The following is a 22,819-nucleotide window of genomic DNA, read 5'->3' as shown; positions in this document are numbered from 1 at the left end:
CGCAAATGTACTCTTGTCTTTATCCACATTAATTCAATCCAGACTTTCATATCCAATATCTTCGAACTCCATTTTGAAATTATACTTCCGTTAAAGTCTAGATCTCGTAACTGGTCACTTTTTCTTCATGTTTTCAGGTCAAATAATTGTACGCGTTTCTCGCCAGTTATTATCGTGCTATACGTCACATCATACTCCTCTTCCTCAAATTAATAATCATAATAATATCTGGTGAAGAGTACAAACTCTGTTGCTCATCATTTTCCCACTACTTCACTCTGAGGATAAAAGAACCTTTCAGCATCCTGTTCTGGAACATATGCAATCATTGTCTTGCTACTTGGTCTAAGACTCCCTACAATTTTAAATTATGTCACATCTATCCTTAAAGCAAATATACAATCAATCAGGACTTCAGGTAATATGATTTTTGGGTCTCCAGAGTTTTATAAAATTTTAAGAAACATAACAGACACTACTGATGCTAGAAGCCGGAAGGTAGCGGGTTCAAGTCACAATGAGGTCAATGAATCTTTTTCAATTGGCCTAATCCTTCCGGCCGCACTATGGCCTTAGGGTCGACTCAGCCTCTAACTGAAATGAGTACCAGAAATGAATTAAATAATTTTCCTGGGGGTAAAGCGCGCCGGCGCGTAAGGCTGACAACCTTACCGCCATCTGTGAGCCGATTGTCTAGATAATGTGGGACCCTCAACGTCTCGCAACCCTATGGGCCTCCATGGCCTGGTACAGGGATAGCTTTACGTTTACTGATTTATATGATAATTGCATAAAATCTGTCTTATTCACCACCTTAATAACTTTAAACAATTCACAGTTTACCTTTCAAATGCACTAAAACATACCTAAAAATTTCTATTCACAATTCATTGATTCCCGAGGCTATACTTTAAGAGATTAATTTTCGCATTAATACAAAACAACAGGTGAAATTATAGTTTTGTACGCTCGCGTTTTTATATTTACAGCTATCAGCTTGAAGACGGTCTCTACTCGAGTCATGGGGTTGGGACAGAAGACGTAAATTAAAAGTCTGTGAACCGAATGATTCCAAGCATTCTCCGAGTTTAATCTCCTCTTAAATTCGCCACAAATTGTATCTTGATTTAGAACTCACGTTCCCATTTTTAGTGGCTCTACGTGTATTGAACTGTCGATTCAGAATTTATTTAACTGCTCCTCTCTAGGATGGAGAAGCAACCAGTGACACTTCTTTCTTCAGTAGCTTTATGTCTAACATGTCATTCTATGGACATGTCTGCAAGAAAGCTGGCATTCTTGGTGTTGCCACATACGTAAGTTGTAGGAGAGCGTGCCCCTAATAAACACAGCTTTACCAAATAAAGAACATAAATAGAAATGCTAGGTTGCAAACCAGCGTGACATCATATTTGGCATGGGATAGCAACCTACGTATTGTAGCTGAGTAAGCGCACAGTAATTTTCATGCTGCGTCCGGTGGCCGAAGAAAACGGAGAAAGTTATACTCATTCAAGGCCTTCTGATATAGGTTAGAGACGAGTGACCATAAATTGATTCCGCATTCAAGAGTACAGTCTGTAGTATCTTCGTTATTCGTAGCATGAATTCACTTAGTGAAGAAATTAAAATGAAAGGCGCCTTCTCCCATAAAACCCGCGTCCAAAGAATGTATGTAAAGGAAACAATTAGTCTGCTAATGACGTCCCAACAGAATTATAACTCTTTCCATGAATTAGTATGAATTCAGGTATGCAGTATAATTTAAGCTTTTAAAATATAATTACGCCGGTCACGGTAGCCGAGCGGTCTGTCTTCGCTAGCTTGGAAACCGGGATCGTGGGTTCGAATCCCACTCAGGGCATGGATGTTTAGTTTGTGTACAGGTAGAGGCCTTGCGACGAGCTGATTACCCGCCCAAGGCGTCCTACCGAATGTGTAAGATCTAGAAAAACTGAAGTGAACGGAGAAGTTCATGGAGGTAGGCCTAGGCCCACTGGGGCTGTAGCGCCAAGGGGGGAAAAATATAATTACATTTTGATCATTCTCTCTGTCGAGTGGTCAGAATCAGAATTGCTTATGAAACGAGGATTTCTTTAAAAATCTGGCAGAGTACCAAGACATCGTTAGGCTCAGAGAGAGCACCCGTTCTTCGCCGGGGTTCCTCTTAATATAAAATGTATAGAGAAGTGGAACGTATATTTCAGCTGACCAATTTTATATTATATACTGTTGTCGTGCCAAATACTGAACTTTTTAAAGAAACGTAACAACGACAGACATAGGTCTCTTATGCGTTAACTGGCTGAGAATCGATTAAATTTCGGTGGATGGAAATACGATCGAATTCGAACAGAGTATAATTTCTATATTAGTACTTGCAATTGTAACTATATTCATCATCATCATCATCATCACTGGCACGACACCCCTTTGTGAGCCCTGGCCTTCCTCAGGATTGCTCGCCATTCTTCTCTATTCGATGCTACATTCCTCCAGTTCTTNATTGAATTGAATTGAATTGAATTGAATTGAATTATCAGCATCGACAAGAACTCAAACTACTTATTATTTCGATACAGATTCTGCCTACGTTGAATGTGTTGAACATAACCTCAAAGAACTGCACAGTTCCAATGTTTGTAATTGTCGGTTAGTGAAGATATCCCTACAGAATCCGTAGATATATTTATGATTTATTATCATCTTACTAAGTTCCATGTGCCTAGCCCCGATATTTCATTAGAAGACATGGACAAACAAAAATCTATACATATACTTCATGAAGCCGCCACGTTACTATTTTATATTAAACAAAAATAAATACCGTACTTACGCATGTATAGGCAGCACATTTTTTGCCAAAAATTCAAGAGGAAAACTGGGGTGCGGCTTATATTCGAAATATTCGAAATCACTCTTCATTAAAAAAAATTATATTCATAATTAGTAATACAGGGTGTAATACTCCTGAAATAATATTCCAAGAAAATTATTTTTTCTATAATTTCTGTCTGAAAATTGTGCTGCGGCCTCTACATGCGTAAATACGGAAATGTAATTAAAGTTTCATACGAAATTTTCTAACTCATATTACCATATATCGCGGAACCGGGATAGCTCAGCCGATATTGTGTAGGGCAACAAGCTGAATAGTTGGGATTTAATTCCCAGTGGTGGCAAGAGATTTTTCCCTACTTCACAGTGTGCAGACCGACTCTGGGGTCCAATCAACCTCCTATTCAATGGGTACCTGGGGTTCTTTCCTTGTGAGTTAAGCGGCAGCGTCGTAAAGTTGACCACTCACTTGCATCCAGTGCCGTGGTAAAAAAAAATGGCGGATCTACACCTGCACTCTCCACAAGTCTTCATGGCGTGGTGCTTAATTAATTAAGTACAGGGAAATCTTATCGTTTCTATAGCCATACTTCATTACAGGACCACAGTTAAGTGGCCCTAGTGTGGCTTCCACTTCAAGAGCCTACGTGGCCACCAACAGACCAATAGTACACTGAAAAAAGTAAGAAATATAAATGCACGATGTTCGTGTGGCCTTTAGTATCATACCAAATTTCGTGTTAATTTATCAACTGCTCTGAAGTTGAAATGGGGTGGGAGGCACGTGGACAGGTATATACACGGTCTCAAATGCGTCCACGTCAATACCTGGACAAAGGAGAGTATACTAGAACGGGTACGAGAAAATTAAATATTTGAGCGCGCGAAAGATCGTTGAGCTGTTGCATAAACACACCTACAATACACTGACGTTTCTAAAGGCCTTCAATTTCATGCATATTCAGGATGAAGTATAGGCCTATCCCGTTCCTGATGTCAGGCTTCACTGATTCTTTTCAACATGGTACAACTTTCTGCTGGTTCTTAGATTCAAATGTCAATAGACTTTCCTTGTATTGAAGTACATAAAACCAGAGACATCACGGTGTCAGATAATGGCATCATTGGCAATGTTCAATTATCCGACCACATATTGCCGTTTGACAACTGTTCTTCTTTAGGAAAAGGTCCATTGTTGTCGTTCTGTGAGTATATCTGTTTACACAACACAACGTTTCGAAATGTTGTCACAAAATCTGTGGACATAAATAGTGCCACTGCAGTCAGAACTCTTACATAAACAATACTCGGAGACAAGTTATTCTGGACTGGATCCACAGTCACTTCAATAGCGTCGACACTGAATGAAATTGGGGGCTTGCAACAATAGATACGTAGGCCATACATGCTGTATGCCAACAGCAGGCATTCTCACGCTGAAATGCCGTTCAGATACTCTCACATGTGGCATCTTTAAGATAAAAACTCTGCCATCTGCAGGACAAAGATGTAAATTAATTCAGTGCTTTAACAGAGAAAGGAACGATGAGCTAAAATTACGAAATCGATAAAGGAAGGGAAGAATGTATATGTGAAGTAAATTGCTACAAGCAGGAAGATCACGGGATCGAATCCCGATGATGTGGATTTTTTTCAATTTACCTAATCCTTCCAGCCGCACTATGGCCCTGGAGTCGACTCAACCACTAACAGAAATGAGTACCAGGAATATCCTGGGGCTAAAGGGCGGCCGGCACGTAAGGCTGACAACTTTAGCACCATCTATGAGCCGACTCTATAGAAAATGTGGGAGCCTAAACGTCTCACAACCTTATGGGTCTCCACGGCCGTTTACAGGAATATCTTTACTTACTTACTAACAGAAAACACGGCACGTGGGTGCGTAAAGCTACGGAACTGAGCTAATTAAAACACTTCGATTAATCCTGGGGGGGGGGGAATCCAGAGATAAAGGAAAATAAAAGTATCACAAGTGTGACCCACATATTCGAGGTTCCTTATTTTGCCCTTTAAACCATTAAGTTCCTTTTCCTAAGGTTATCATGCGGTCTATGTGCAACGTACACGACATTAATGCACAGAGTGGATGAACTGTCTGTCTACTTTCAGAATAGTTCTGCTCTGAAGCTACAGAACGGACTTTAATGATATTCGGCATCGGGGAAATACATTAAAGACTGCTGGGTGAATTTCATTTTGATTGGTATCAGTACAATAGAGCTCCTATTCCACTCTAATAGGCTACCAAATGGAGTTCTACAAATTTTCTCAAAAACGTCTAGTCATACAAAAGACTGTTGTACGATTCACATAAAATGTACGTCTCATTAGCACCTGAGATGTTTATCTGCAACTTTCCCCTACATAGTGAGCATACAACTAAGTACAAAGCAAAATTATGTAACAGTGTGTACACTTTAGTATATCGTAGTGTCATTAGCCTTGTAACAAGAGGATCTGTGTTCCACGCGAACAGCTTGGCTCTTACGGTGTGCAAAAAAAGCAACGAATGCATTACTAAAAGCTCCCTCTTCAATCAGTCAATTGAGTGAAGCACAAAGATTGCGTCAAATGAACTAATTCTTTTTCCCAGCGCGGCTGCCCGGGTTCGATCCCGGATCTGGTCAAGTCGGATTTGTGGTGGATAAAGTGGCGCTGGAGCAGGTTTCCTCCGAGTACTTCAGTTTCCCCTGCCAATCTTCATTCCACCAATTGCTCCATAATCACCCTCACCTATCATCTGGGGCTGGTAAATAGGCCAGAAGTGGCCGCAGTACAAGGGACTTAATCGCACACCACTAGCATTAAAAAAAACTAAATTTAAATAAATTAGATTCCTCTCAAAAATAATTCCCCTAACACGAGCAAAACAAACAATATTAAGATTGATCTGCATGAGGCGCATGAGGATGTCGACTGCATTTATCTGGGCAAAACAGATTTCAATGGCGACTGCTGTGAATACTGTAAGGAGTCCTTCACACAGGCCTAAGGCATGACATTTCTTGATTACGTGTGCGACTATTAGCAAACGAAGACGGATCCTTCTCCATGTAGTTCCTTGCAGGCTAGGACTAGAGTTTCAGACACACCTGTTCCTTCCTAAGCGCCAAGTATCTGCTCCACGCCACGGCAAATTCAACACAAATTGTGGTGCAAAAAATGAGATCACTGCACAGAACACCTTCGAGTGGAGGAAATGAAGGAAGCTTGTGAAAACCTCAGGCAGGTTCGTCGGATATTTAAGTCGTAATACTGAGTTGTAGTCTTTCGTAAAGAATATCTAGAAATTTGATTTGTTTCATTCTGGTCCGTCACACTAACAATATTTACAAACACTGTATGTGTATATATTTTAACATACAGAACACCCGTTGTAATAGTGGTTTCCAAAGAGTATCGCTGTCCCTCTGATGATGGTCTATCTATAGGGACCGAAAAATGTAAGGGTGTTAAGAACTGAAGAAGTAAAAACTTCAACACACTGGACGGAGTTCTTTTATCTTTATACGTGTAATATCTAGAAACCTTGCAATTCATGGAATGTAGGAAGTTGTTTTTTTTTTCAAACATTTTTCTTTATCTCTAAATTAGAAAAAAGTCGTTTAAGGTATAGAAAAATAAACGGCTATGCGAGTGTTAATGTTTTTCAAACGAGTAGTATGCCTGCAGGCTGTTCAGTCACACCAACACGTATGGCAAAAGTGAGGTTCGAAAAGACAAAAGACAGAGAGAGGGATAGAGTGGGGAAAAAAGAAATAAAAGTGAGCGTTTACGTAATTTGCTTTTCTGTGTCAAGGTAGTCACTTAGGCGCATGCGTCCAACTCTGGGAGGCTGTGTTCAGTTGTCTGTACTTTCAGACACAAAGATAACTTCATATTCTCTATCCGTTCCGAAAGAACATTCTGTTCCATTTTTTAGCGTTCGGTAAGCGCGGAAAATAAATCCATAGCCGGTATTTTGATTCATATAATATTTTTGTCAAATTCCATTCTTGATTACAATGATATTAGGCGTATATAGGCCTACATTTTCTGCTTAGTGCGTCAATGAGTAACTTTGAAAAAAAATACCGTATCGTATAGACTTGAACACTTCATCGTTCGTCATTGAAAGTATTTTTCCTCATTCTCTTAATTCTGACTTCGGCATACGGCCAATGACATGTCAATGGACCGTTATATCGACTACAAAAATATTTTATCCATCACTGAATACGTCGCATCAAAATTAGGCAGGCAAATTGGCGATTTCAAGCCAAAACCATCATCATTGGTCGTAATAATAATAATAATAATAATAATAATTTTCATGAGCTATATAGGATGAGGTTTAATTGTCTCAATTAGGTGTAGTTGGCCTCACCAAATTTCCTCGAAAGTACTTCACCCCACCGGCTTATACTCCACTGCCTTACTTACTTACTCATGGAGCTGAGCACTTCTGGAGGAGCCTCTAATTCTGCAGCTACTCAGAATTTCCCGGCGTTTTATGGAACCCGAGCCCAGTTGAGTAATTTGTTTGTCTTCGTGTAATTTTTCTTCTTTACTTCCCATGTCTGGTCTGATTACTATAGGAACCATAAGAGCCTCGTATAGTGCGTAAAGCGATATACAACACTATTCTGTTGCTTGGCGTCCGTATCATGCATAAAGCGATCACAATGTGCCAGTCATGGTGGTAAACAATAGAAGGAATATGTGACATGACATCCTATCACAATTTTGTATCTCATTTCTCGTAAAATGAAACTGTGTATTCACAAGATTGTCACAATAAATAAGCAGTATTGCTATTTCAGTGCAGTTTATGGGTTTGAGATTATCCGAAAGAAGAACGGGGACTTCCCCTTGATCAGTATATGTGCTGCAGCCAATCACTTTTCTAGTCTTCAGTCTGACTGTATCTGAAGCATTAAGTTCGCTCTCTCTTATTTCAGTCTGTACATCGTTGTTGGTGCAGTCTTATAATATACAATAAAGTTCGTATAAATGTCATTTGACTGCAAGTTCCCAATTTCTAACTTTCCTTTATTGCTAGTGGGGTGGGACTACGTCCCTTGTATTGCGGCCACTTCTGGCCTATTGTACCAGCCCCAGATGATAGATGAGGGTGATTGTGGAGCAATTGGTAGAATGAAGATTGGCAGGGGAAACCGAAGTACTCAGAGAAAACCTGACCCAGCGCCACTTGTCCACCACAAATCCCACTTAACCAGACCCGGGAATGAACCCGGGCCGCCGCTTGAGCTATGGCGCGGCCAATTTCTAACTTACTACAATATTTCAGATTTACTTTTACTGTGATGTATTCTTACGTTTTCTTTCTTATAACACTTGTTTGGCGAAATTTTTCTACACCAAAAACTGCAAATATTTGTCTGCTGTAAACGTTCCTTATATTTGCTCCTTTTAATTGTGTCCACGCGGGGTATTTACTTGAAGGTGGAAAAGCAAACTAATAATAAAAGTCAGTCTGTACACTACGCTCTTCCTTCCGGAGAAAACCCTACATTGCATATTCTTCAATAGAAAATGTAGCATTAGTAGCAGCAGTACAGTGAATAGACGTCACTGATTAAAGTCAAGGGAGGAAGAAGTCACTTTAGGACATATTCCTGGTGGGTTGGGAGCGACATGCACGCACTCTGTTCCTGGAAAACCGGAAGTGGATGTGCAGGAATTCGGCTGTGTGGGGACGGCCATGTGAGTGGGATAGGAGTTATTACGTGGTGTTGTAACTGAAGTGTAGGCTCGAGAAATACAACACAGATACACATGAAATACTTATTGCATTTGATTGTGTCTTCCTTCCACAGTAGTCAGGGAAGTATTCTATTTTAATTAGAGGACTAGACGAAGTGCTGGAAGGGATATTAGTTTCAACTGACAAGTGGAAATTAATTAGTGTATAGGAGCAAGTAATTAAGTGGTATATGATATATCTTAAAAAGACTTTGTTTTGCCAATTTCTTAATAGTTCTGCAAATTAAAACGGGAGGAATAGGCGGAGGAAACAAGACTAAACCGACATTTAACGTCCATAATATAGACAGAAAACGGAAATAATTTTAAAGTAATATCTCCCGGACAGTATATTTCGACAAAATACGATTTCACCAAAGAATCACTGCTGGTGTTACTAGCTTGGAAAATTCAATCTTACCTTGCAGAACGAGTCGGAGGACCTCCATAAGATAGCAACCAGAGGTATCCAGAAAACATATGCGGTAGCTAAGGCTGTTTCAAATTTGTAGGTTTCGCTCCAGTATCCCAAGGGTTCACATACCTATTAAAGAAATATACATAACATTAGAGTACAAACTTTACTGTGTTCGAGAATTATGTGTGAAGTACCATTTCTCACAATATCTTCTTCTATTCCTGTTACTCCCACTTGAAGTTTAGGGCATCCGTGAAACCCTTGTTTCACTTCAGTATCTTAATCTTAGACAGTCGGTATGACTCCTTCGGCGGGGGATCTGCCCCTCGCAAAGCCGCTGCCTAACATAAACAGAGAATAAATGCAAACAGATATCCATGTCTTAAGTGGGATTTGAATCCATGATCCCAGTGTTCGAGTAGACGAAGTTATTTCATGCCTTAGACGGCGCGGCCGCTTTGATCGGAATTTCATAATATACGTTCAGAAATTTCATTCTGCTCTGGAAAAGATACCTTTGGCCCACCGACATACTCATTTTATTAAGAAGACTCAATACAAAATGAGGGAAAAATAAAATATCTATAATGTCTCCCAGCTCTCTATCCCATGGCTGTAAATACCGTCAACACCAGGACGCAAGTTCTCCGATCTCCTGTCAGAATTCCATTAGAGTCACGCTATCTTCGTAAGGTTTCCTGCGGTTTTCAGTTGGCTGCAGGAAATGGAAGGACAGTCACCTTTACTCCAAACGTAGGCTCTGTCTCTGCTCTGTTTGAGTAAGATTCCTGGAGAATTCCAAATTGTTTCCGTGGCTGATCCCGTGGGGCTTCTCATACATTCAACTTATCAGCGGCTACCGAATTAATACCCACTCCTTGACAGGAGGAGGATATGAAGATTTTAGTTTTTCATAATCAGTCTTGTAGAGAAAATATCTAAATAATCAATAATTCCAGATTGGAACATGTTATATTATCAAATTAAAAATCAAAAGTAGAAAGATTTATTTCTTTAAGTCAAAGGTGAAAATAACGCTCATTTCCTTCTTCGATTCCAAGGGCGTCGTGCTTTAAGAGTTTGTACCCCAGGGTTAAACAGTCAACCAGAATTATTATTTGGAAATTCTGAAAAGGTTGCATAGCAGTTTAAGGAGAAAACGTCCCGATTTGTGTCAAAGACGTGAATGGTTCTTTCATGATGACAACGCGCCTGCCCACACAGCGCTGAGTGTGCAGCGATATTTGACCAAAAATGGCATGAAACCCTTGCCCCCCCCCCCCCCGTACTCACCCGATCTTGCCCGCACAGCCATTTTTTTATTTCTTCGGATGAAAAGAGACCTCAAGAGAAAACGTTTTGCTGATGTTGAAGACGTAAATAAAAAAGAAACGACGGAAGCACTGCAAGGCATCAGCAGCGAAGAATTTAAAAAAAGTTTTGAGCAATGGAGAAAACGTTTGGACAAGTGCATTGAATCAAATATATAGCACTTTGAAGGGGCTTTGTTATGTAAAAATAAATACAGATTTCTTTATAAACAAATTCCGTTTTTTTGGGTCCCCCTTCATATATTCAATTATTATTGAATCGATATTCACAATAGTCTCCTATCTCAGTAAACGGAAAACATTAACCCCCACTCTCTCGGAAAGTGAGGTTGTCCCCAACGTGTTTAACGACGCTGGATTCTCAGTTTCAAGAGTTATATAGCGGTAGACGGATGCTTTGCCGGTCACGGTAGCCGAGCGGTCTAAGGCATGTACTGTCTTCGCTCGCTTGGAAATCGGGATCGTGGGTTCGAATCCCACTCAGGGCATGGATGTTTAGTTTGTGTGTGTGCGCTTTTCTGTATTTGTGTACAGGTAGAGGCCTTGCTACGAGGTGATCACCCGCCCAAAGAGTCCTACCGAATGTGTAAGATCTAGAAAAAACCGAAGTGAACGGAGAAGTTCATGGATGTAGGCCTAGGCCCACGGGGGCTGTAGTGCCACGGAAAAAAAAGAAGGATGCTCTGTTGGAAGTGATGTGGATCGACAAGATCACGGCCTGTCTGTGATATACAGCATTTCAACTGTTCCGGTACGCTGCTTGGAAGGGCCGCTGGAAACACACGCCAGGATAGCCCATCTCTGGGCAGAAACCTGAACCCAGAAACTCCCGAACGTGAACGAGGGGTGCTGAGCATTTGACAGGGATGATCGTTTGTAAGCATGTGGTAACTAAATCTATTACGTCACCAGAAATACTAAAAAAAAATCGAATGAGAAAATGAAGCTAATGATATTATTATTTTTGTGGGAGAAAAAGCCAACATTCCGATGGGGAGCATCAGGTATCGGAACGAAGGTTGTACTAACCTCATATTTACTTGTTCACTGCCTGATATCTGAACCAACTACAGGCTTAAACTTGCGACTTATTTCTACGCAATGTTTCTAATTTATACCACTATGACTCCTACTAGCGTCACAAAGTTCTGACCTAATTAAAACTGCAAGTTCACTATTACTGTGTGCGTAACACACATAAGCCGACAATAATGTTTGCTACACGATACATTAATCAGAAGGGCATGCAAAGCTGGCAAAACGAAACGAAATGTGCATTAGAAAGATTATCGTAATTACTCTAAAAACAAATACTATTTTGAAAAGCGTATTCATTTCAATTTATCTCTTACAATTTTTAAATAATTGCCTAAAACTATAAATGAAGAAAGAAAGACAGAAGAAAGGATGAAAAAACAGACAGAGAAGAGAGAGGGAAGCGAAAGATAGAGAATAGAGGAAGAAAAGAAATGGAGAGTAAAGTAAGTAAATGGATCCCTGTAACCGGCCGTGAAGGCCCATAGGGTTTGACATGTTGAGGTTCCCACATTTTCTATACAATCGGCTCATAGATGGCGGCAAGGTTGTCAGCCTTACGCGCCGGCCGCACTTTACCTCAAGAATATTCCTGGTACTCATTTCTGTTAGAGGCTGAGTCGACCCCAGGGCCATAGTGCGGCTGGAAGGATTAGGTCAATTGAAAAAAACCCAATGACCTCATCGGGACTTGAACCCGCGACCTTCCGGCTTGTAGCATAGTGCCTCAACCAAATACGTTACCGCGTGCCCCGTAGAAATGGAGAGGGAAAAGGAAAAAGTAAAGGGAAATTTCTTTCGGCATAAAGTGGATAACACGGCAATGGAATTGAGGGAACCGTTCACCTTCAAGCGCGCGCCACAACACACACACACGCATAGGTATCTCAGGGCCCATATAGAAATTACTTTCACATTTCTCAAAGCGTAATCTTTGGACAAAATGAGACTAGTTCGATCGTCCTACAAGACACTCACGTGCTTCTGCAGCCCTGGAAATGATAGTATCGGATTCCTGCTTCGTTAAAGTTTTCCGGAAGAAAAATTCAAACTGGCTTAAACACTTTTGGGTGATTACGTCGTAAACCTTAAGCTTTTTCTTCATACCTCTTCTTTCCTTCTTTCCTCTATCTTCTTTCTCCCCCCCCCCCCCGTTCCTCTCCCTGTTCTCTTTATCTCATGAACATAATTATCTGACTTCACGTATCGTAAGAACAAGGGATTGGTCTGTAATGACGTCATGGGAATAGTCTTGTCTCATACAAAGTGGAAGCACATAGACTGCGATTCGAGTTCCGTTAATTTTTAGCGGTCCATCAGAAACAGAAGGAAAGTCACAGCTCCGACATATTCCTTAAAATGTGGACTTTGTCTTTGAATTGCTTCGACTTATAACCGTCTTCACATTCCCACGTGTCACAAACTTGTAAAGGTCACGAGAACTTAAAATTCTGAAATGATCAACTGACCACGCTCTTCAGTGTCTGCGTTCCGTGCTATTTCACATCCTAAAGTAAACTACAGTTTCATTAACGGCTGTTGAAGTGACATTAACATTTTTTTTTCTTTGGCCCTACAGCCCCAATTTGGGCCTTGGCCCACCTCCATGAAACTCTCCGTTTCACTTCGGTTTACTAGATCTTAGACATTCGGTAAGACTCCTTGGGCAGGTGATCTGCTCGTCGCAAAGCCTCTACCTGCATAAAAACACAGAAAAACGCGGGCGCACACACAAACACCAAATATACATACCCTGAGTTGGATTCGAACCCATGATCCCGGTTTCCGAGCGAGCGAAGACAGTGCATGCCTTAGTTCGTTCGGCTACCTTGACCGGCGACATTAACGTTATATATTCTAAAAATGTGTGGGTTAAAATTTAAATTCATTATGTCAAGTCGAATCATAGTAAGCAAAAGGGCAAAAGGGCAAAATGGTTGGCCAGCATGGGCATGACTATGCGATTTGCACACTGCTGTTTGCTCCCAGATATTAGAGCAGTTGTTCTGCTTTCCCTGATTCAAGGCCAAGTAAAGCAGCCCCGGGATTCACGACATTCAGTACCCTTTATGCGCCACATTTTTATGGCACACATGACGGTCTACAACTTTAATTATTTCTAACATCCTTAATACTGATTATTTATAAAGGAAAACCGATGCCTATGCATTGTATCAGATTGAAAAATATTCCGTAATTATTCACTTAAACAAATTAAAATTATACGAAATCATTTTAACTTCAGACACTTGGCGGCCTTCGTAGTCTAGCGGTAACGTTCCCATCTCATGACTCGTAGTACGCGGGTTCAAATACCCGGCGGAGGTCGTCGAATTTTTAAGGGCGGAAAAATTCAGGGAACAAGTCCACCGGGAGGAACTTTAAGCGGCGGGTCCCGTGTCGTAGCTTTACGGCACGTAAAAGAACCTCATATCTCCAAAGGAGGTCACTGAGCCAAATTAACGGACGATTCCCGCCCAACAGCAGTCTCTAATACCTCTGGTAGATGGGGGAAGCATTATGGATACCTCTCAGCTAGTAGAGCCGGTCTCGCTGGCTGGGCGGGACTGATGGTAAGCACCAATACGGGTAGGATATAGAGACTGGTAGAAATCATAGAGGGAAGCACAATGGACCAATACAGGTCTCAATGCATGGGGAAACCCACCCTCTCCAATAACTAACTAACTAACTTCAGACACTTTCAATGCCATGTTTCAAACAGCACCAACTCCAATGTAGGACTAATAGTATTTTCGAATAAAAACTGCCCTTCCCTAGAGAACAGCTAATTTATATCTCATTCGGAGTCGGCAACAGTATTTCCAACATTACTGCAACATTTCCGGCTGTGGTAAGAGGGCCGATCGATGTGAACTCCATGGAGCCGCGTCCTTGAGAAGTGAAGAGTTGCGCAGCCGCTCAACAAATCCCCACAATTTTATGGAAACCGAAGATTCTTACCGTGTTCATAAGAGCCCACATTAGTCTCTATCCTGAGTCACATGGATCTAGTCCAGAGCCTCATCTTATTTATCTAAGATCCGTTTTAATAGCGCTCTCTCGTCCACGTCTACACTTTCCTAGTGGTCTCTTTCCTTTAGGTTTTCCTAACAAAACTCTGTATGCGCTCCTCCCCCATTCGTTTTGCATGCCCTGCCCATCTCATATTCCCCGACCTGATCATTTTAATCATATTTGACGCAGAGTAAAAGTTATGAAGCTCCTCATCATGTAATTTTCTCAAGCTTCGCGTTATTTGCGATCGACCTCAGGAATCTATAGAGAATGTACATGAAGAAAATTCCGAGAACTTCCATTAGAAAGAGCAAGGAGAAGGCAGGTCTCATCGAGCTGCAGATTCCTTACATTTCAAGTATGGACTTATTTTGTTCAGCTGGAATATACAATAAGAGTATCTTAAATAAGCAGTTTCGTTGCCTTTTCTTTTATAGCTAGTGGGGTGGGACTAAGTCCCTTGCACTGCGGCCACTTCTGGCTTATTGTACCAGACCGAGATGATAGGTGAGGGTGATTGTGGAGCAATTAGTCGAATTAAGACTGGCAGGGGAAACCGAAGTACTCGGAGAAAACCTGCCCTAGCGCCACTTTGTCCACCACAAATCCCACTTGACCAGACCAGGGATCGAACCCGGGCCGCCGCGGTGGGAAGGCAGCGACAAACTGCTTGAGCTATGGCGCGGCCTTAGTTTGTTGTCTTACTACAATTTATTTAAAGGGGAATCGAACGAACAGCGGGTGACGTCGCTAGCATTTCTACAGGCGGCTCCCTAGTCCCATTTGCACAGACTGTATTTATACAGTTCCTCAATAGAAATAAGGAATTTTTAATTGCATAATAATCATTACATATAGCAGGCCTGTTATATATTATGAATTCTTTCCATAAAAAGTATGTTCTTTTGCTTAGTTTTTTTTTTCTTGAGGCTGGGTGAGACTGAGTCCACTTGGTACGTAGGCCACTAATTGGCCTCCTGTACCAGCCCCGGATGACAGATGATATGTGTGGAGCAGTCGGCGGATTGAGAACTGAGAAGGGAAACCGAAGTAGTCGGAAGAAACCTGCCCTAGCTCCACTTTGTCCAATACAAATCCCACATGACTTGACATGGGATCGAACCCGGGCCGCCGCGAACCCAGCGACTAACAGCCTGAGTGCGGCCTGGAAAGAGAAGTTCATAGCAACTTCAATGGGGACATATATCGTAATGAACTTTCTTACTACTGACGTTCATTTCTGACCATGAATCAGGGTTATTTCGGATGAAACTGAGAACAGCTTGTAGTTATTCATTCGTGTACTCTTACACGGTTAAAGAAATAGAGATGAAGTAAACGTCCAGAGGCTGAACATTGACTTTGAACTTCAAAAGCCCATTTCACGTCCTGCTTGCGTGTGACTCCCAAGTTAGTGAATCAGATGCCCCGACTGGCACAGGTTTTACGCAGCCAAGTTTGCTCATCCATAGGTACAGCTATTCGCAGGAGCCGCTGGGGGCACTGGTTATGTCATCTCCCTCACAGTATTTCTCCCACTGTAGCATTTCTTCCTACATGAAAACTTACGGTCTCTTACGTACGTGACGTAACCCAGAACACACACATTTGCTGATAACCAATTTCCATTAGTGTGAAGGTGAACTGTTACAGACCTACTTCATAGTCTTTAGTGTCGAAACTGGGAAGTGCCTGGTTTCTAGTTCAGTATTTTCTTTGAGAGGCCGAGAATGACTATAAAAATTCCGCTTTTGGCTGAATACATGTTACTCCTAGGGTTTAGTTTATTTAACAACACTGCATCAATTTAGAATTTTCTCTAAACCTTTGTGACACTCGAGGACTAACCACTGTCTGCGGTAGACTGTCCTATCAGGTTGTTTACTCAGCGATTGATTTATAGCTTGCGATTGGCTAGCACACGATCCATACGATCCACTGTTGTTGGAGACCTTACACAGCAACAACTGTTTACTCACCGTTACTAAGCAACTGTCATTATAACGTATCCGGGGTAACGTCGCTGGCAACGCGTCGCGCTGAGTCAACGATTCTCAACAATTATCACCATCATCATCATCATCATCATCATTGGTAAAACAGCTGCTTTTGAGCCATAGCCTTCCTTAGAAGATTCTGGCAGAGAATTGAATCATCCGGTTTCCACTTCTTTGGACCTCGCAACAGTAAAGTTTTTGCAGAGCAAGATTGTCAGTCTTCCGCCCTACCCCCAATCTGGAGGACCAGGTCTTTGTATTTATATCTCCCAGTGAGAGGGTGACCCAGTTATAGCCTCAGGCACCGGCTTCGCTCTCTTCACCTTCTGCGTCTCGTACAGGTATTCTAGCCTGCCTCCACACTGAGCGGCTGCCCTATATACCCATATAAATTTAATCAAACTGAGAAAAGATTATGACGCTAAACGTATGCACATAACCAAAATTATCTTTCACATTAAGAAGAGGAACATTTATCTGAAAGAGTATCTGCTACTGTGATTGAACAAAACAAGTGTCCTATGCCATTTATTGCTGAGAAAACGATCATTTCAAACCGTTTGAAACTTAAAATTCTTGTAAACAATATTTAAATATTAAATGTATATCTCACAGAAAACATACTTGGTCTGAGAGACCGATCGAGTAGCGTCGACAGGAAAACTATCGTTGTTTAGTCTGAGAATTATACGAAACCTAAAAACACACTACGTCGGGAAAATAATAATTTATTAAATGTTAAATCGGGATGTATATGGAGTAACCACTGTGCTTTAAGGGATTAATATGCTGCAGCCAGAATGCAATATTCGGAACATAACAGAAATGAAACAAAAGACGTCTGACAAATTTTATGTGCCTCAGACAAAGGGCAATGCCGAACATGACTGTAGTGCAGACAACTGCAGGATTTATGCGTCTGATGAAGAAAACGCTGATGTAGCATGACGTCATAATTTGAAATCTCTCTTAGAGGGAGACCTCGTATAAATATGCTAATTTGTACGTCCCATTGATTTAATTTTCTGAATTTATATTCAAAGGCAGTAATCGTAGTACTGATTTGTATGGGGGTACGCGGTAGCGTAATTGGTTGAGGTACTGTGCTACAAGTCGGAAGGTCGCGGTTTCGAATCCCGATGAGATTACTGTTTTTTTTAATGGACCTAATCCTTCCAGCCGCAATATGGCCCTGAGGTCGACTCAGCCTCTAACAGAAATGAGTACTGCGATCTTCCTGGGGGGTAAAGAGCTGCAGGACCGGAAGACTGACAACCTTACCGCCATCTGTGAGACGATTGTCTAGAGAAAATGTGGGAGACTCGACGTCTCACAAACCTATGGACCTCCACGGCCCGTTACAGGGATGCCTTTACCTTTACTGATTTGTATGTCATCATATGTAATCTGATTCTCTGGTAAAAGTCAGTTCTTTCGAAGGGGGGAAGTGAGCAGCGCGCTGGGACGAAGTAAAGGACGTGCTCGATTTCCAAATTGACCAACTCGAAGGATGCAATCAGATACTTCAGAGAAGAACTGCATGAATTCTGGCTTCATGCGGATTGCAAGCCGGCAACTGCTGCCAGGTTTGGGTATCATTGAGTACTCGGCAAAGACATAAGGTACAAACACGCATATGCATTACACACATGTACGTATGTGTAGCTTACACACGTGTGTAATTGCATGTGTAACATATACAAGGGACTATATATAGGCACAGTATCTTAATAACATCGTTGGACGCAGTTTTTCCATTCTCGGTTTACTGTCTAAATAGTGTCGATTAGTGTTTTACAGTCTCATGTGCAACATTTTTTTTTTTCCTTGGCACTACAGCCGCAGTGGGCCTAGGCCTGCCTCCATGAACTTCTCCGTTCACGTCGGTTTTTCTAGATCTTACACGGACGGTAGGACTCCTTGGGCGGGTGATCAGCTCGTCGCAAGGCCTCTACCTGTACACAAACACAGAAAAACGCACACACACAAACTAAACATTCATGCCCTGAGTGGGATTCGAACCCACGATCTCGGCTTCCGAGCGAGCGAAGACAGTACATGCCTTAGACCGCTCGGCTACCGTGACCGGCTCACGTTCAACATTAGGTTCTATAAAATTTATTGAAGTTTAAAAGTCCATCATTACATGTTTCGACCAAAATATGGTCATTATCAGGTGCTAACATTTTTGTCTTCTGTCGTTTATGAGCAACCACCTACTCGCGCAGGTTCCTCTCTCGCGGATATTTTCTCTTTTCTCTTCTACCCTGAAGATGGAGGCGATACGTTCTTCCGAAACGTAGGTTTATACTATAATACATGGCACTACATCCCAGAAGACGGCATTCCTCATAGTCGCAGCCGCGAAAACCTCAAACCTTATGTATCAACCACTGACTGCATCTACTTCTTCAAAATATTCCCAAAGCAGCCTTCATTAAGTTTCATTTGTATGTTCATTAGGACTATCGAATCTGCGTTCCACTATACTGAGTACTAAACTAGCGGCTTAACGGTGCTGCATTTATAACCTGTAGTTTCCATTAAGGTGTGGGATGTGCAAGGAAGTTATTTCTTGTAAGATGTGAGGGTCTCATAGCTGTGATTACGAAGAGTTTTATCTTCTGGGATATAGCTCCGTGTAGTCCGTTGACAGTCAACTGACGTTTCAGAGGAACATTTCACCTCGATCTTCAGAATCGACGAATAAACCAAGTAAGAAGCCTTAGTGAAGAAGGTAGAAAGCGGATCAACTCTCAGCTGACACCGCGACATTACTTCCCAGAAAATAGAACCTTTCTATTTATTTATTTATTTACTTACTGATATTTCATTTTAGGACGCTACGAGTATTATATTTCAGACTATATAGCGTCGAGGAATTGAGATAGCTCAGACAGTATAGCGACGGGTTACGGTTGGACGGCCCGGGTTCGATTCCCGGCACTGCAAGGCTTTTCTCTTCTCTCTTCAAAATCCAGACCGCTCTGGGGCCCATCCAGCCTCCTATCCAATGGGTACCGCTGAGGTAAAGCAACAGAAACGTGAGCCGATCTATCACTTCCATCTAGTGCCGAGGTCAAGAATGGTGGAGCTATACCTCCACTTCCAGTATATCTTCATGGCATAGAAGATTAATTAAGCACAGAGACTGTTTTAATTTTTACTATATAGGGTCGAATAATGTGATGTTGAGCGGATAATGAACTGAAAGAGACTATGGACGCAAGCGGTAGTGGTCTAATTTAAAGTAATCTATTTTCCGGGACATAAGGAAACAACGAGTAAGTAAACTGAGAATAATCGGTGTCCCAGTCAAGAGTCCCACCTACCCACATTCCGAAAATACGCCAGAAACGTTCCCGCTTGGTCCATCTTACTAGGTACAAATCAGAAACTCGCAGATGATGCTTCTAACTTCATGCAGCAGTTGACAGCCCCTGAGATCCTCGAGAAGTTATAGCCTTCTGTAGAATCCGAAGGTTCATTTCCGTGTTCACACAATCTGTTCTTTGAACCCTACTCCGATCTATCTTTCACATTTTATTTTTTAAGATCCATTTTAATATTCTTGCATCTAGCCTTACTCAGGCCCCTCAAATGGTCTCTATTCTTCAGGCTGACTACATTTTGTACATAATTAAATTACTTTTTATTATTATTATTATTATTATTATTATTATTATTATTATTAGGGTGAGATTAAGTCCACTTGGTACTGCGGCCACTAGTGGCCTATTGACCAGTCCCAGATGATAGATGATGGTGATTGTGGATCAATTTGTTATAATTATTGACAGGGAAATCCGAATTACTCGGAGAAAAGTCTGCTCCAGCGCCACTTTGTCCACCATAAAACCCACATGAACAGATCCGGTCTTGAACCCGGGCCGCCGCGGTGGGAAGCCAGCGAATAACCGCCTGAGCTATGACGCGCGCTGTACACGAATTAAATCTGCCCTAGGTCGTTTCGTACCTACTACATATGGTAAGGGTAAAGTTGGCCCTCTGCATAACTACTTAAGCACTATACCATGAACATATATGGGGTAGTGGAGGTATAGCTCCACCATTCTAGACCTCGGGATTAGATGGATGTGAATAGTAAGCTTGACGCCCCTCCTTCTTTACCCTACAGGAGATCACTCCCAGTACTTTTTGGATAGGAGACTGGGTGGGTGCCGGAGCTATACGGAGAAGAGAAAAATCTTGCCCTGCCAGGAAACGAAACCCGGACGTCCAGCCCGTAGCCCGTCGCTGTACCGACTGAGAGCTATACGCGACTCTGTATTTCAGAAGGTTAGTGCACATTTTCCGTTTTAATATCGAAGTATCCATTAAAGGTACTACGTGGCTGTACCATCAGCTGATCACTAACTACGTGGACTATTACGTCAGTTTCCTTGCTCCACAGTCGCAGTTGAAAGAATCCGCATCACGCCTCTCTGACGCAAGCGGTTGTTGCCAGGGTCTCACTTCTTAACATCTACGTCATAAAGGGCGATGGAACACAGGAATAGAAACCTTTTGGACGCCAATCTTGAGGAATGAGACGTATTTATACTGAGTGGAGGAGAAGGCTGGCGATTTTTTAAACCCTCGTGCGTCATTTGGTTAGAATTGTTAACACTATCGTGTGCTTACTGAATGGGACACCCATTTCACGTCATTCTTTCAAATGTAGCTCCAGGAGCAAGTAGAAGCTGGTTGTTATTTCGGTGCCATACCAATGTATACGCATATAAAAACACGCTACACTAGAAGCAGCACAGGCTGTTCGTTAGTTACTTCACGACGCTGTCTCAACTGCGTAATTATACACAAGAACGGTGGTGCGTTATGAATGAGACCAAAGGGATGTCGCTCACCGTGCAGGTTAGCTCAAGCTGGGCACCTGGGTGTCGTCACTTCAGGTTTTTTTTCCTTTTGTTTCTCTATTTTTTTTGTCGCTACCAATTCTGGACTATTGTACCAGCCCCAGATGATAGGTGAGGGTGATTGTGGAGCAATTGGTGGAATGAAGATTGGCAGGGGAAACCGAAGTACGCGGAGAAAACCTGCTCCAGTGCCACTTTGTCTACCACAAATCCCACTTGACACGACCCGGGCTCGAACCCGGGCCACCGCGGTGGGAATCCAGCGACTAACCACTTGAGCTATGGCGCGGCCCGATTACGATGTAACTAACGCCGCAACCAAAATATAATTACATACTTGTGCAATATCTGTATTAAATATTCATATTGGGCTACACTTTTCTATCATCTTCATTTTTGATTATGAAGTGGCCTTATATTTTTCATGAAAACGACCGTAGTAAAACGTCGTATTATTGAGAAATCACGTCAAGCGACAGTCAGTTACAAAGAACTAATAGTATAAGACTGCATGAAATATTTACGTTAGTATATTTTAAAATTATTTCATTACAATTAAAATTTCCATAAATACTATACTGTGTTACACATATGCATGAAAATATCAAATATTGAACAATTATTTTTCATAAGGTTCATCACATTATTTTCAATTTTGTGGCCATTTTTCGGTTAACATTAAATTATTTTTAAATTAAATTTATTTTGTGAAGTATTCGCTAATTACAAAGAGATACTGGGTTTTCGGACTTTATCCATCGTCCTGGTTTTAAGATAACTAAGAAAAACACGACGTTTCGGAAACTGGATCTGTTTCCGTACTCAGGTGAGGGAAAACACCTATTCTGTTGAGTGTTTTCCCACACCTGAGGATGGAAACAGATCCAGTTTCCGAAACGTCGTGTTTTTCTAAGTTATCTTAAAAACCAGGACGATGGCTAAAGTCCGAAAACCCAATATCTCTGTGTGTTATACACCATCGTCAGAATCCTATAGTAACTATTCGCTAATTACTTGCTGTCATTATTACTACAATTTTGTGCTACTTTTATAGGCTACTGAGTATCGGAAGTTCCTGTATCTGGTTTGTTCGCTATTATATCAGATGACACTTGAAGCAATTGTGCAAGGATTAGTCCAATGCACATACTATAACGCGATACAATAGAAACCTAACGAACGCAGTATTTCTGTACTCAGTTGGTTACAAAAGCACCACGCAGACTAATATCAACGACTGGTCACGAAGCCACACAAAGAAATGAATTTATTTTTGTGAGATTTGAGCTTCTAACGGCCGTGACGGGCGGTCACGGTAGCCGAGCGGTCTAAGGCATGCACTCTCTTCGCTCTCTTGGAAACCGGGATCGTGGGTTCGAATCCCACTCAGGGCATGCATGTTTAGTTTGTGTGTGTGCGTTTTTCTGTGTTTGTGTACAGGTAGAGGCCTTGCGACGAGCTGATCACCCGCCCAAGGAGTCCTACCGAATGTGTAAGATCTAGAAAAACCGAAGTGAACGGAGAAGTTCATGGAGGTAG

At 41.7% G+C, this 22,819-nt stretch overlaps 1 long non-coding RNA gene across 1 annotated transcript in view; it reads right to left on the bottom strand.

Annotated features, from left to right (window-relative positions):
• LOC117282222 overlaps positions 1 to 22,819 on the bottom strand; it is a 322,259-nt gene that overhangs the window by 41,035 nt on the left and 258,405 nt on the right. Inside the window, exon 2 of the long non-coding RNA XR_004512880.1 lies at positions 9,026 to 9,148. This is a non-coding gene — a long non-coding RNA (uncharacterized LOC117282222). The remainder of the gene's footprint in view (positions 1 to 9,025; positions 9,149 to 22,819) is intronic.

The sequence above is a fragment of the Cryptotermes secundus genome, unplaced genomic scaffold (assembly GCF_002891405.2).
Source record: "Cryptotermes secundus unplaced genomic scaffold, Csec_1.0 scaffold517, whole genome shotgun sequence".
Taxonomy (NCBI): Eukaryota; Metazoa; Arthropoda; class Insecta; order Blattodea; family Kalotermitidae; genus Cryptotermes; species Cryptotermes secundus.
This window is presented reverse-complemented; position numbering and strand designations above follow the sequence as displayed.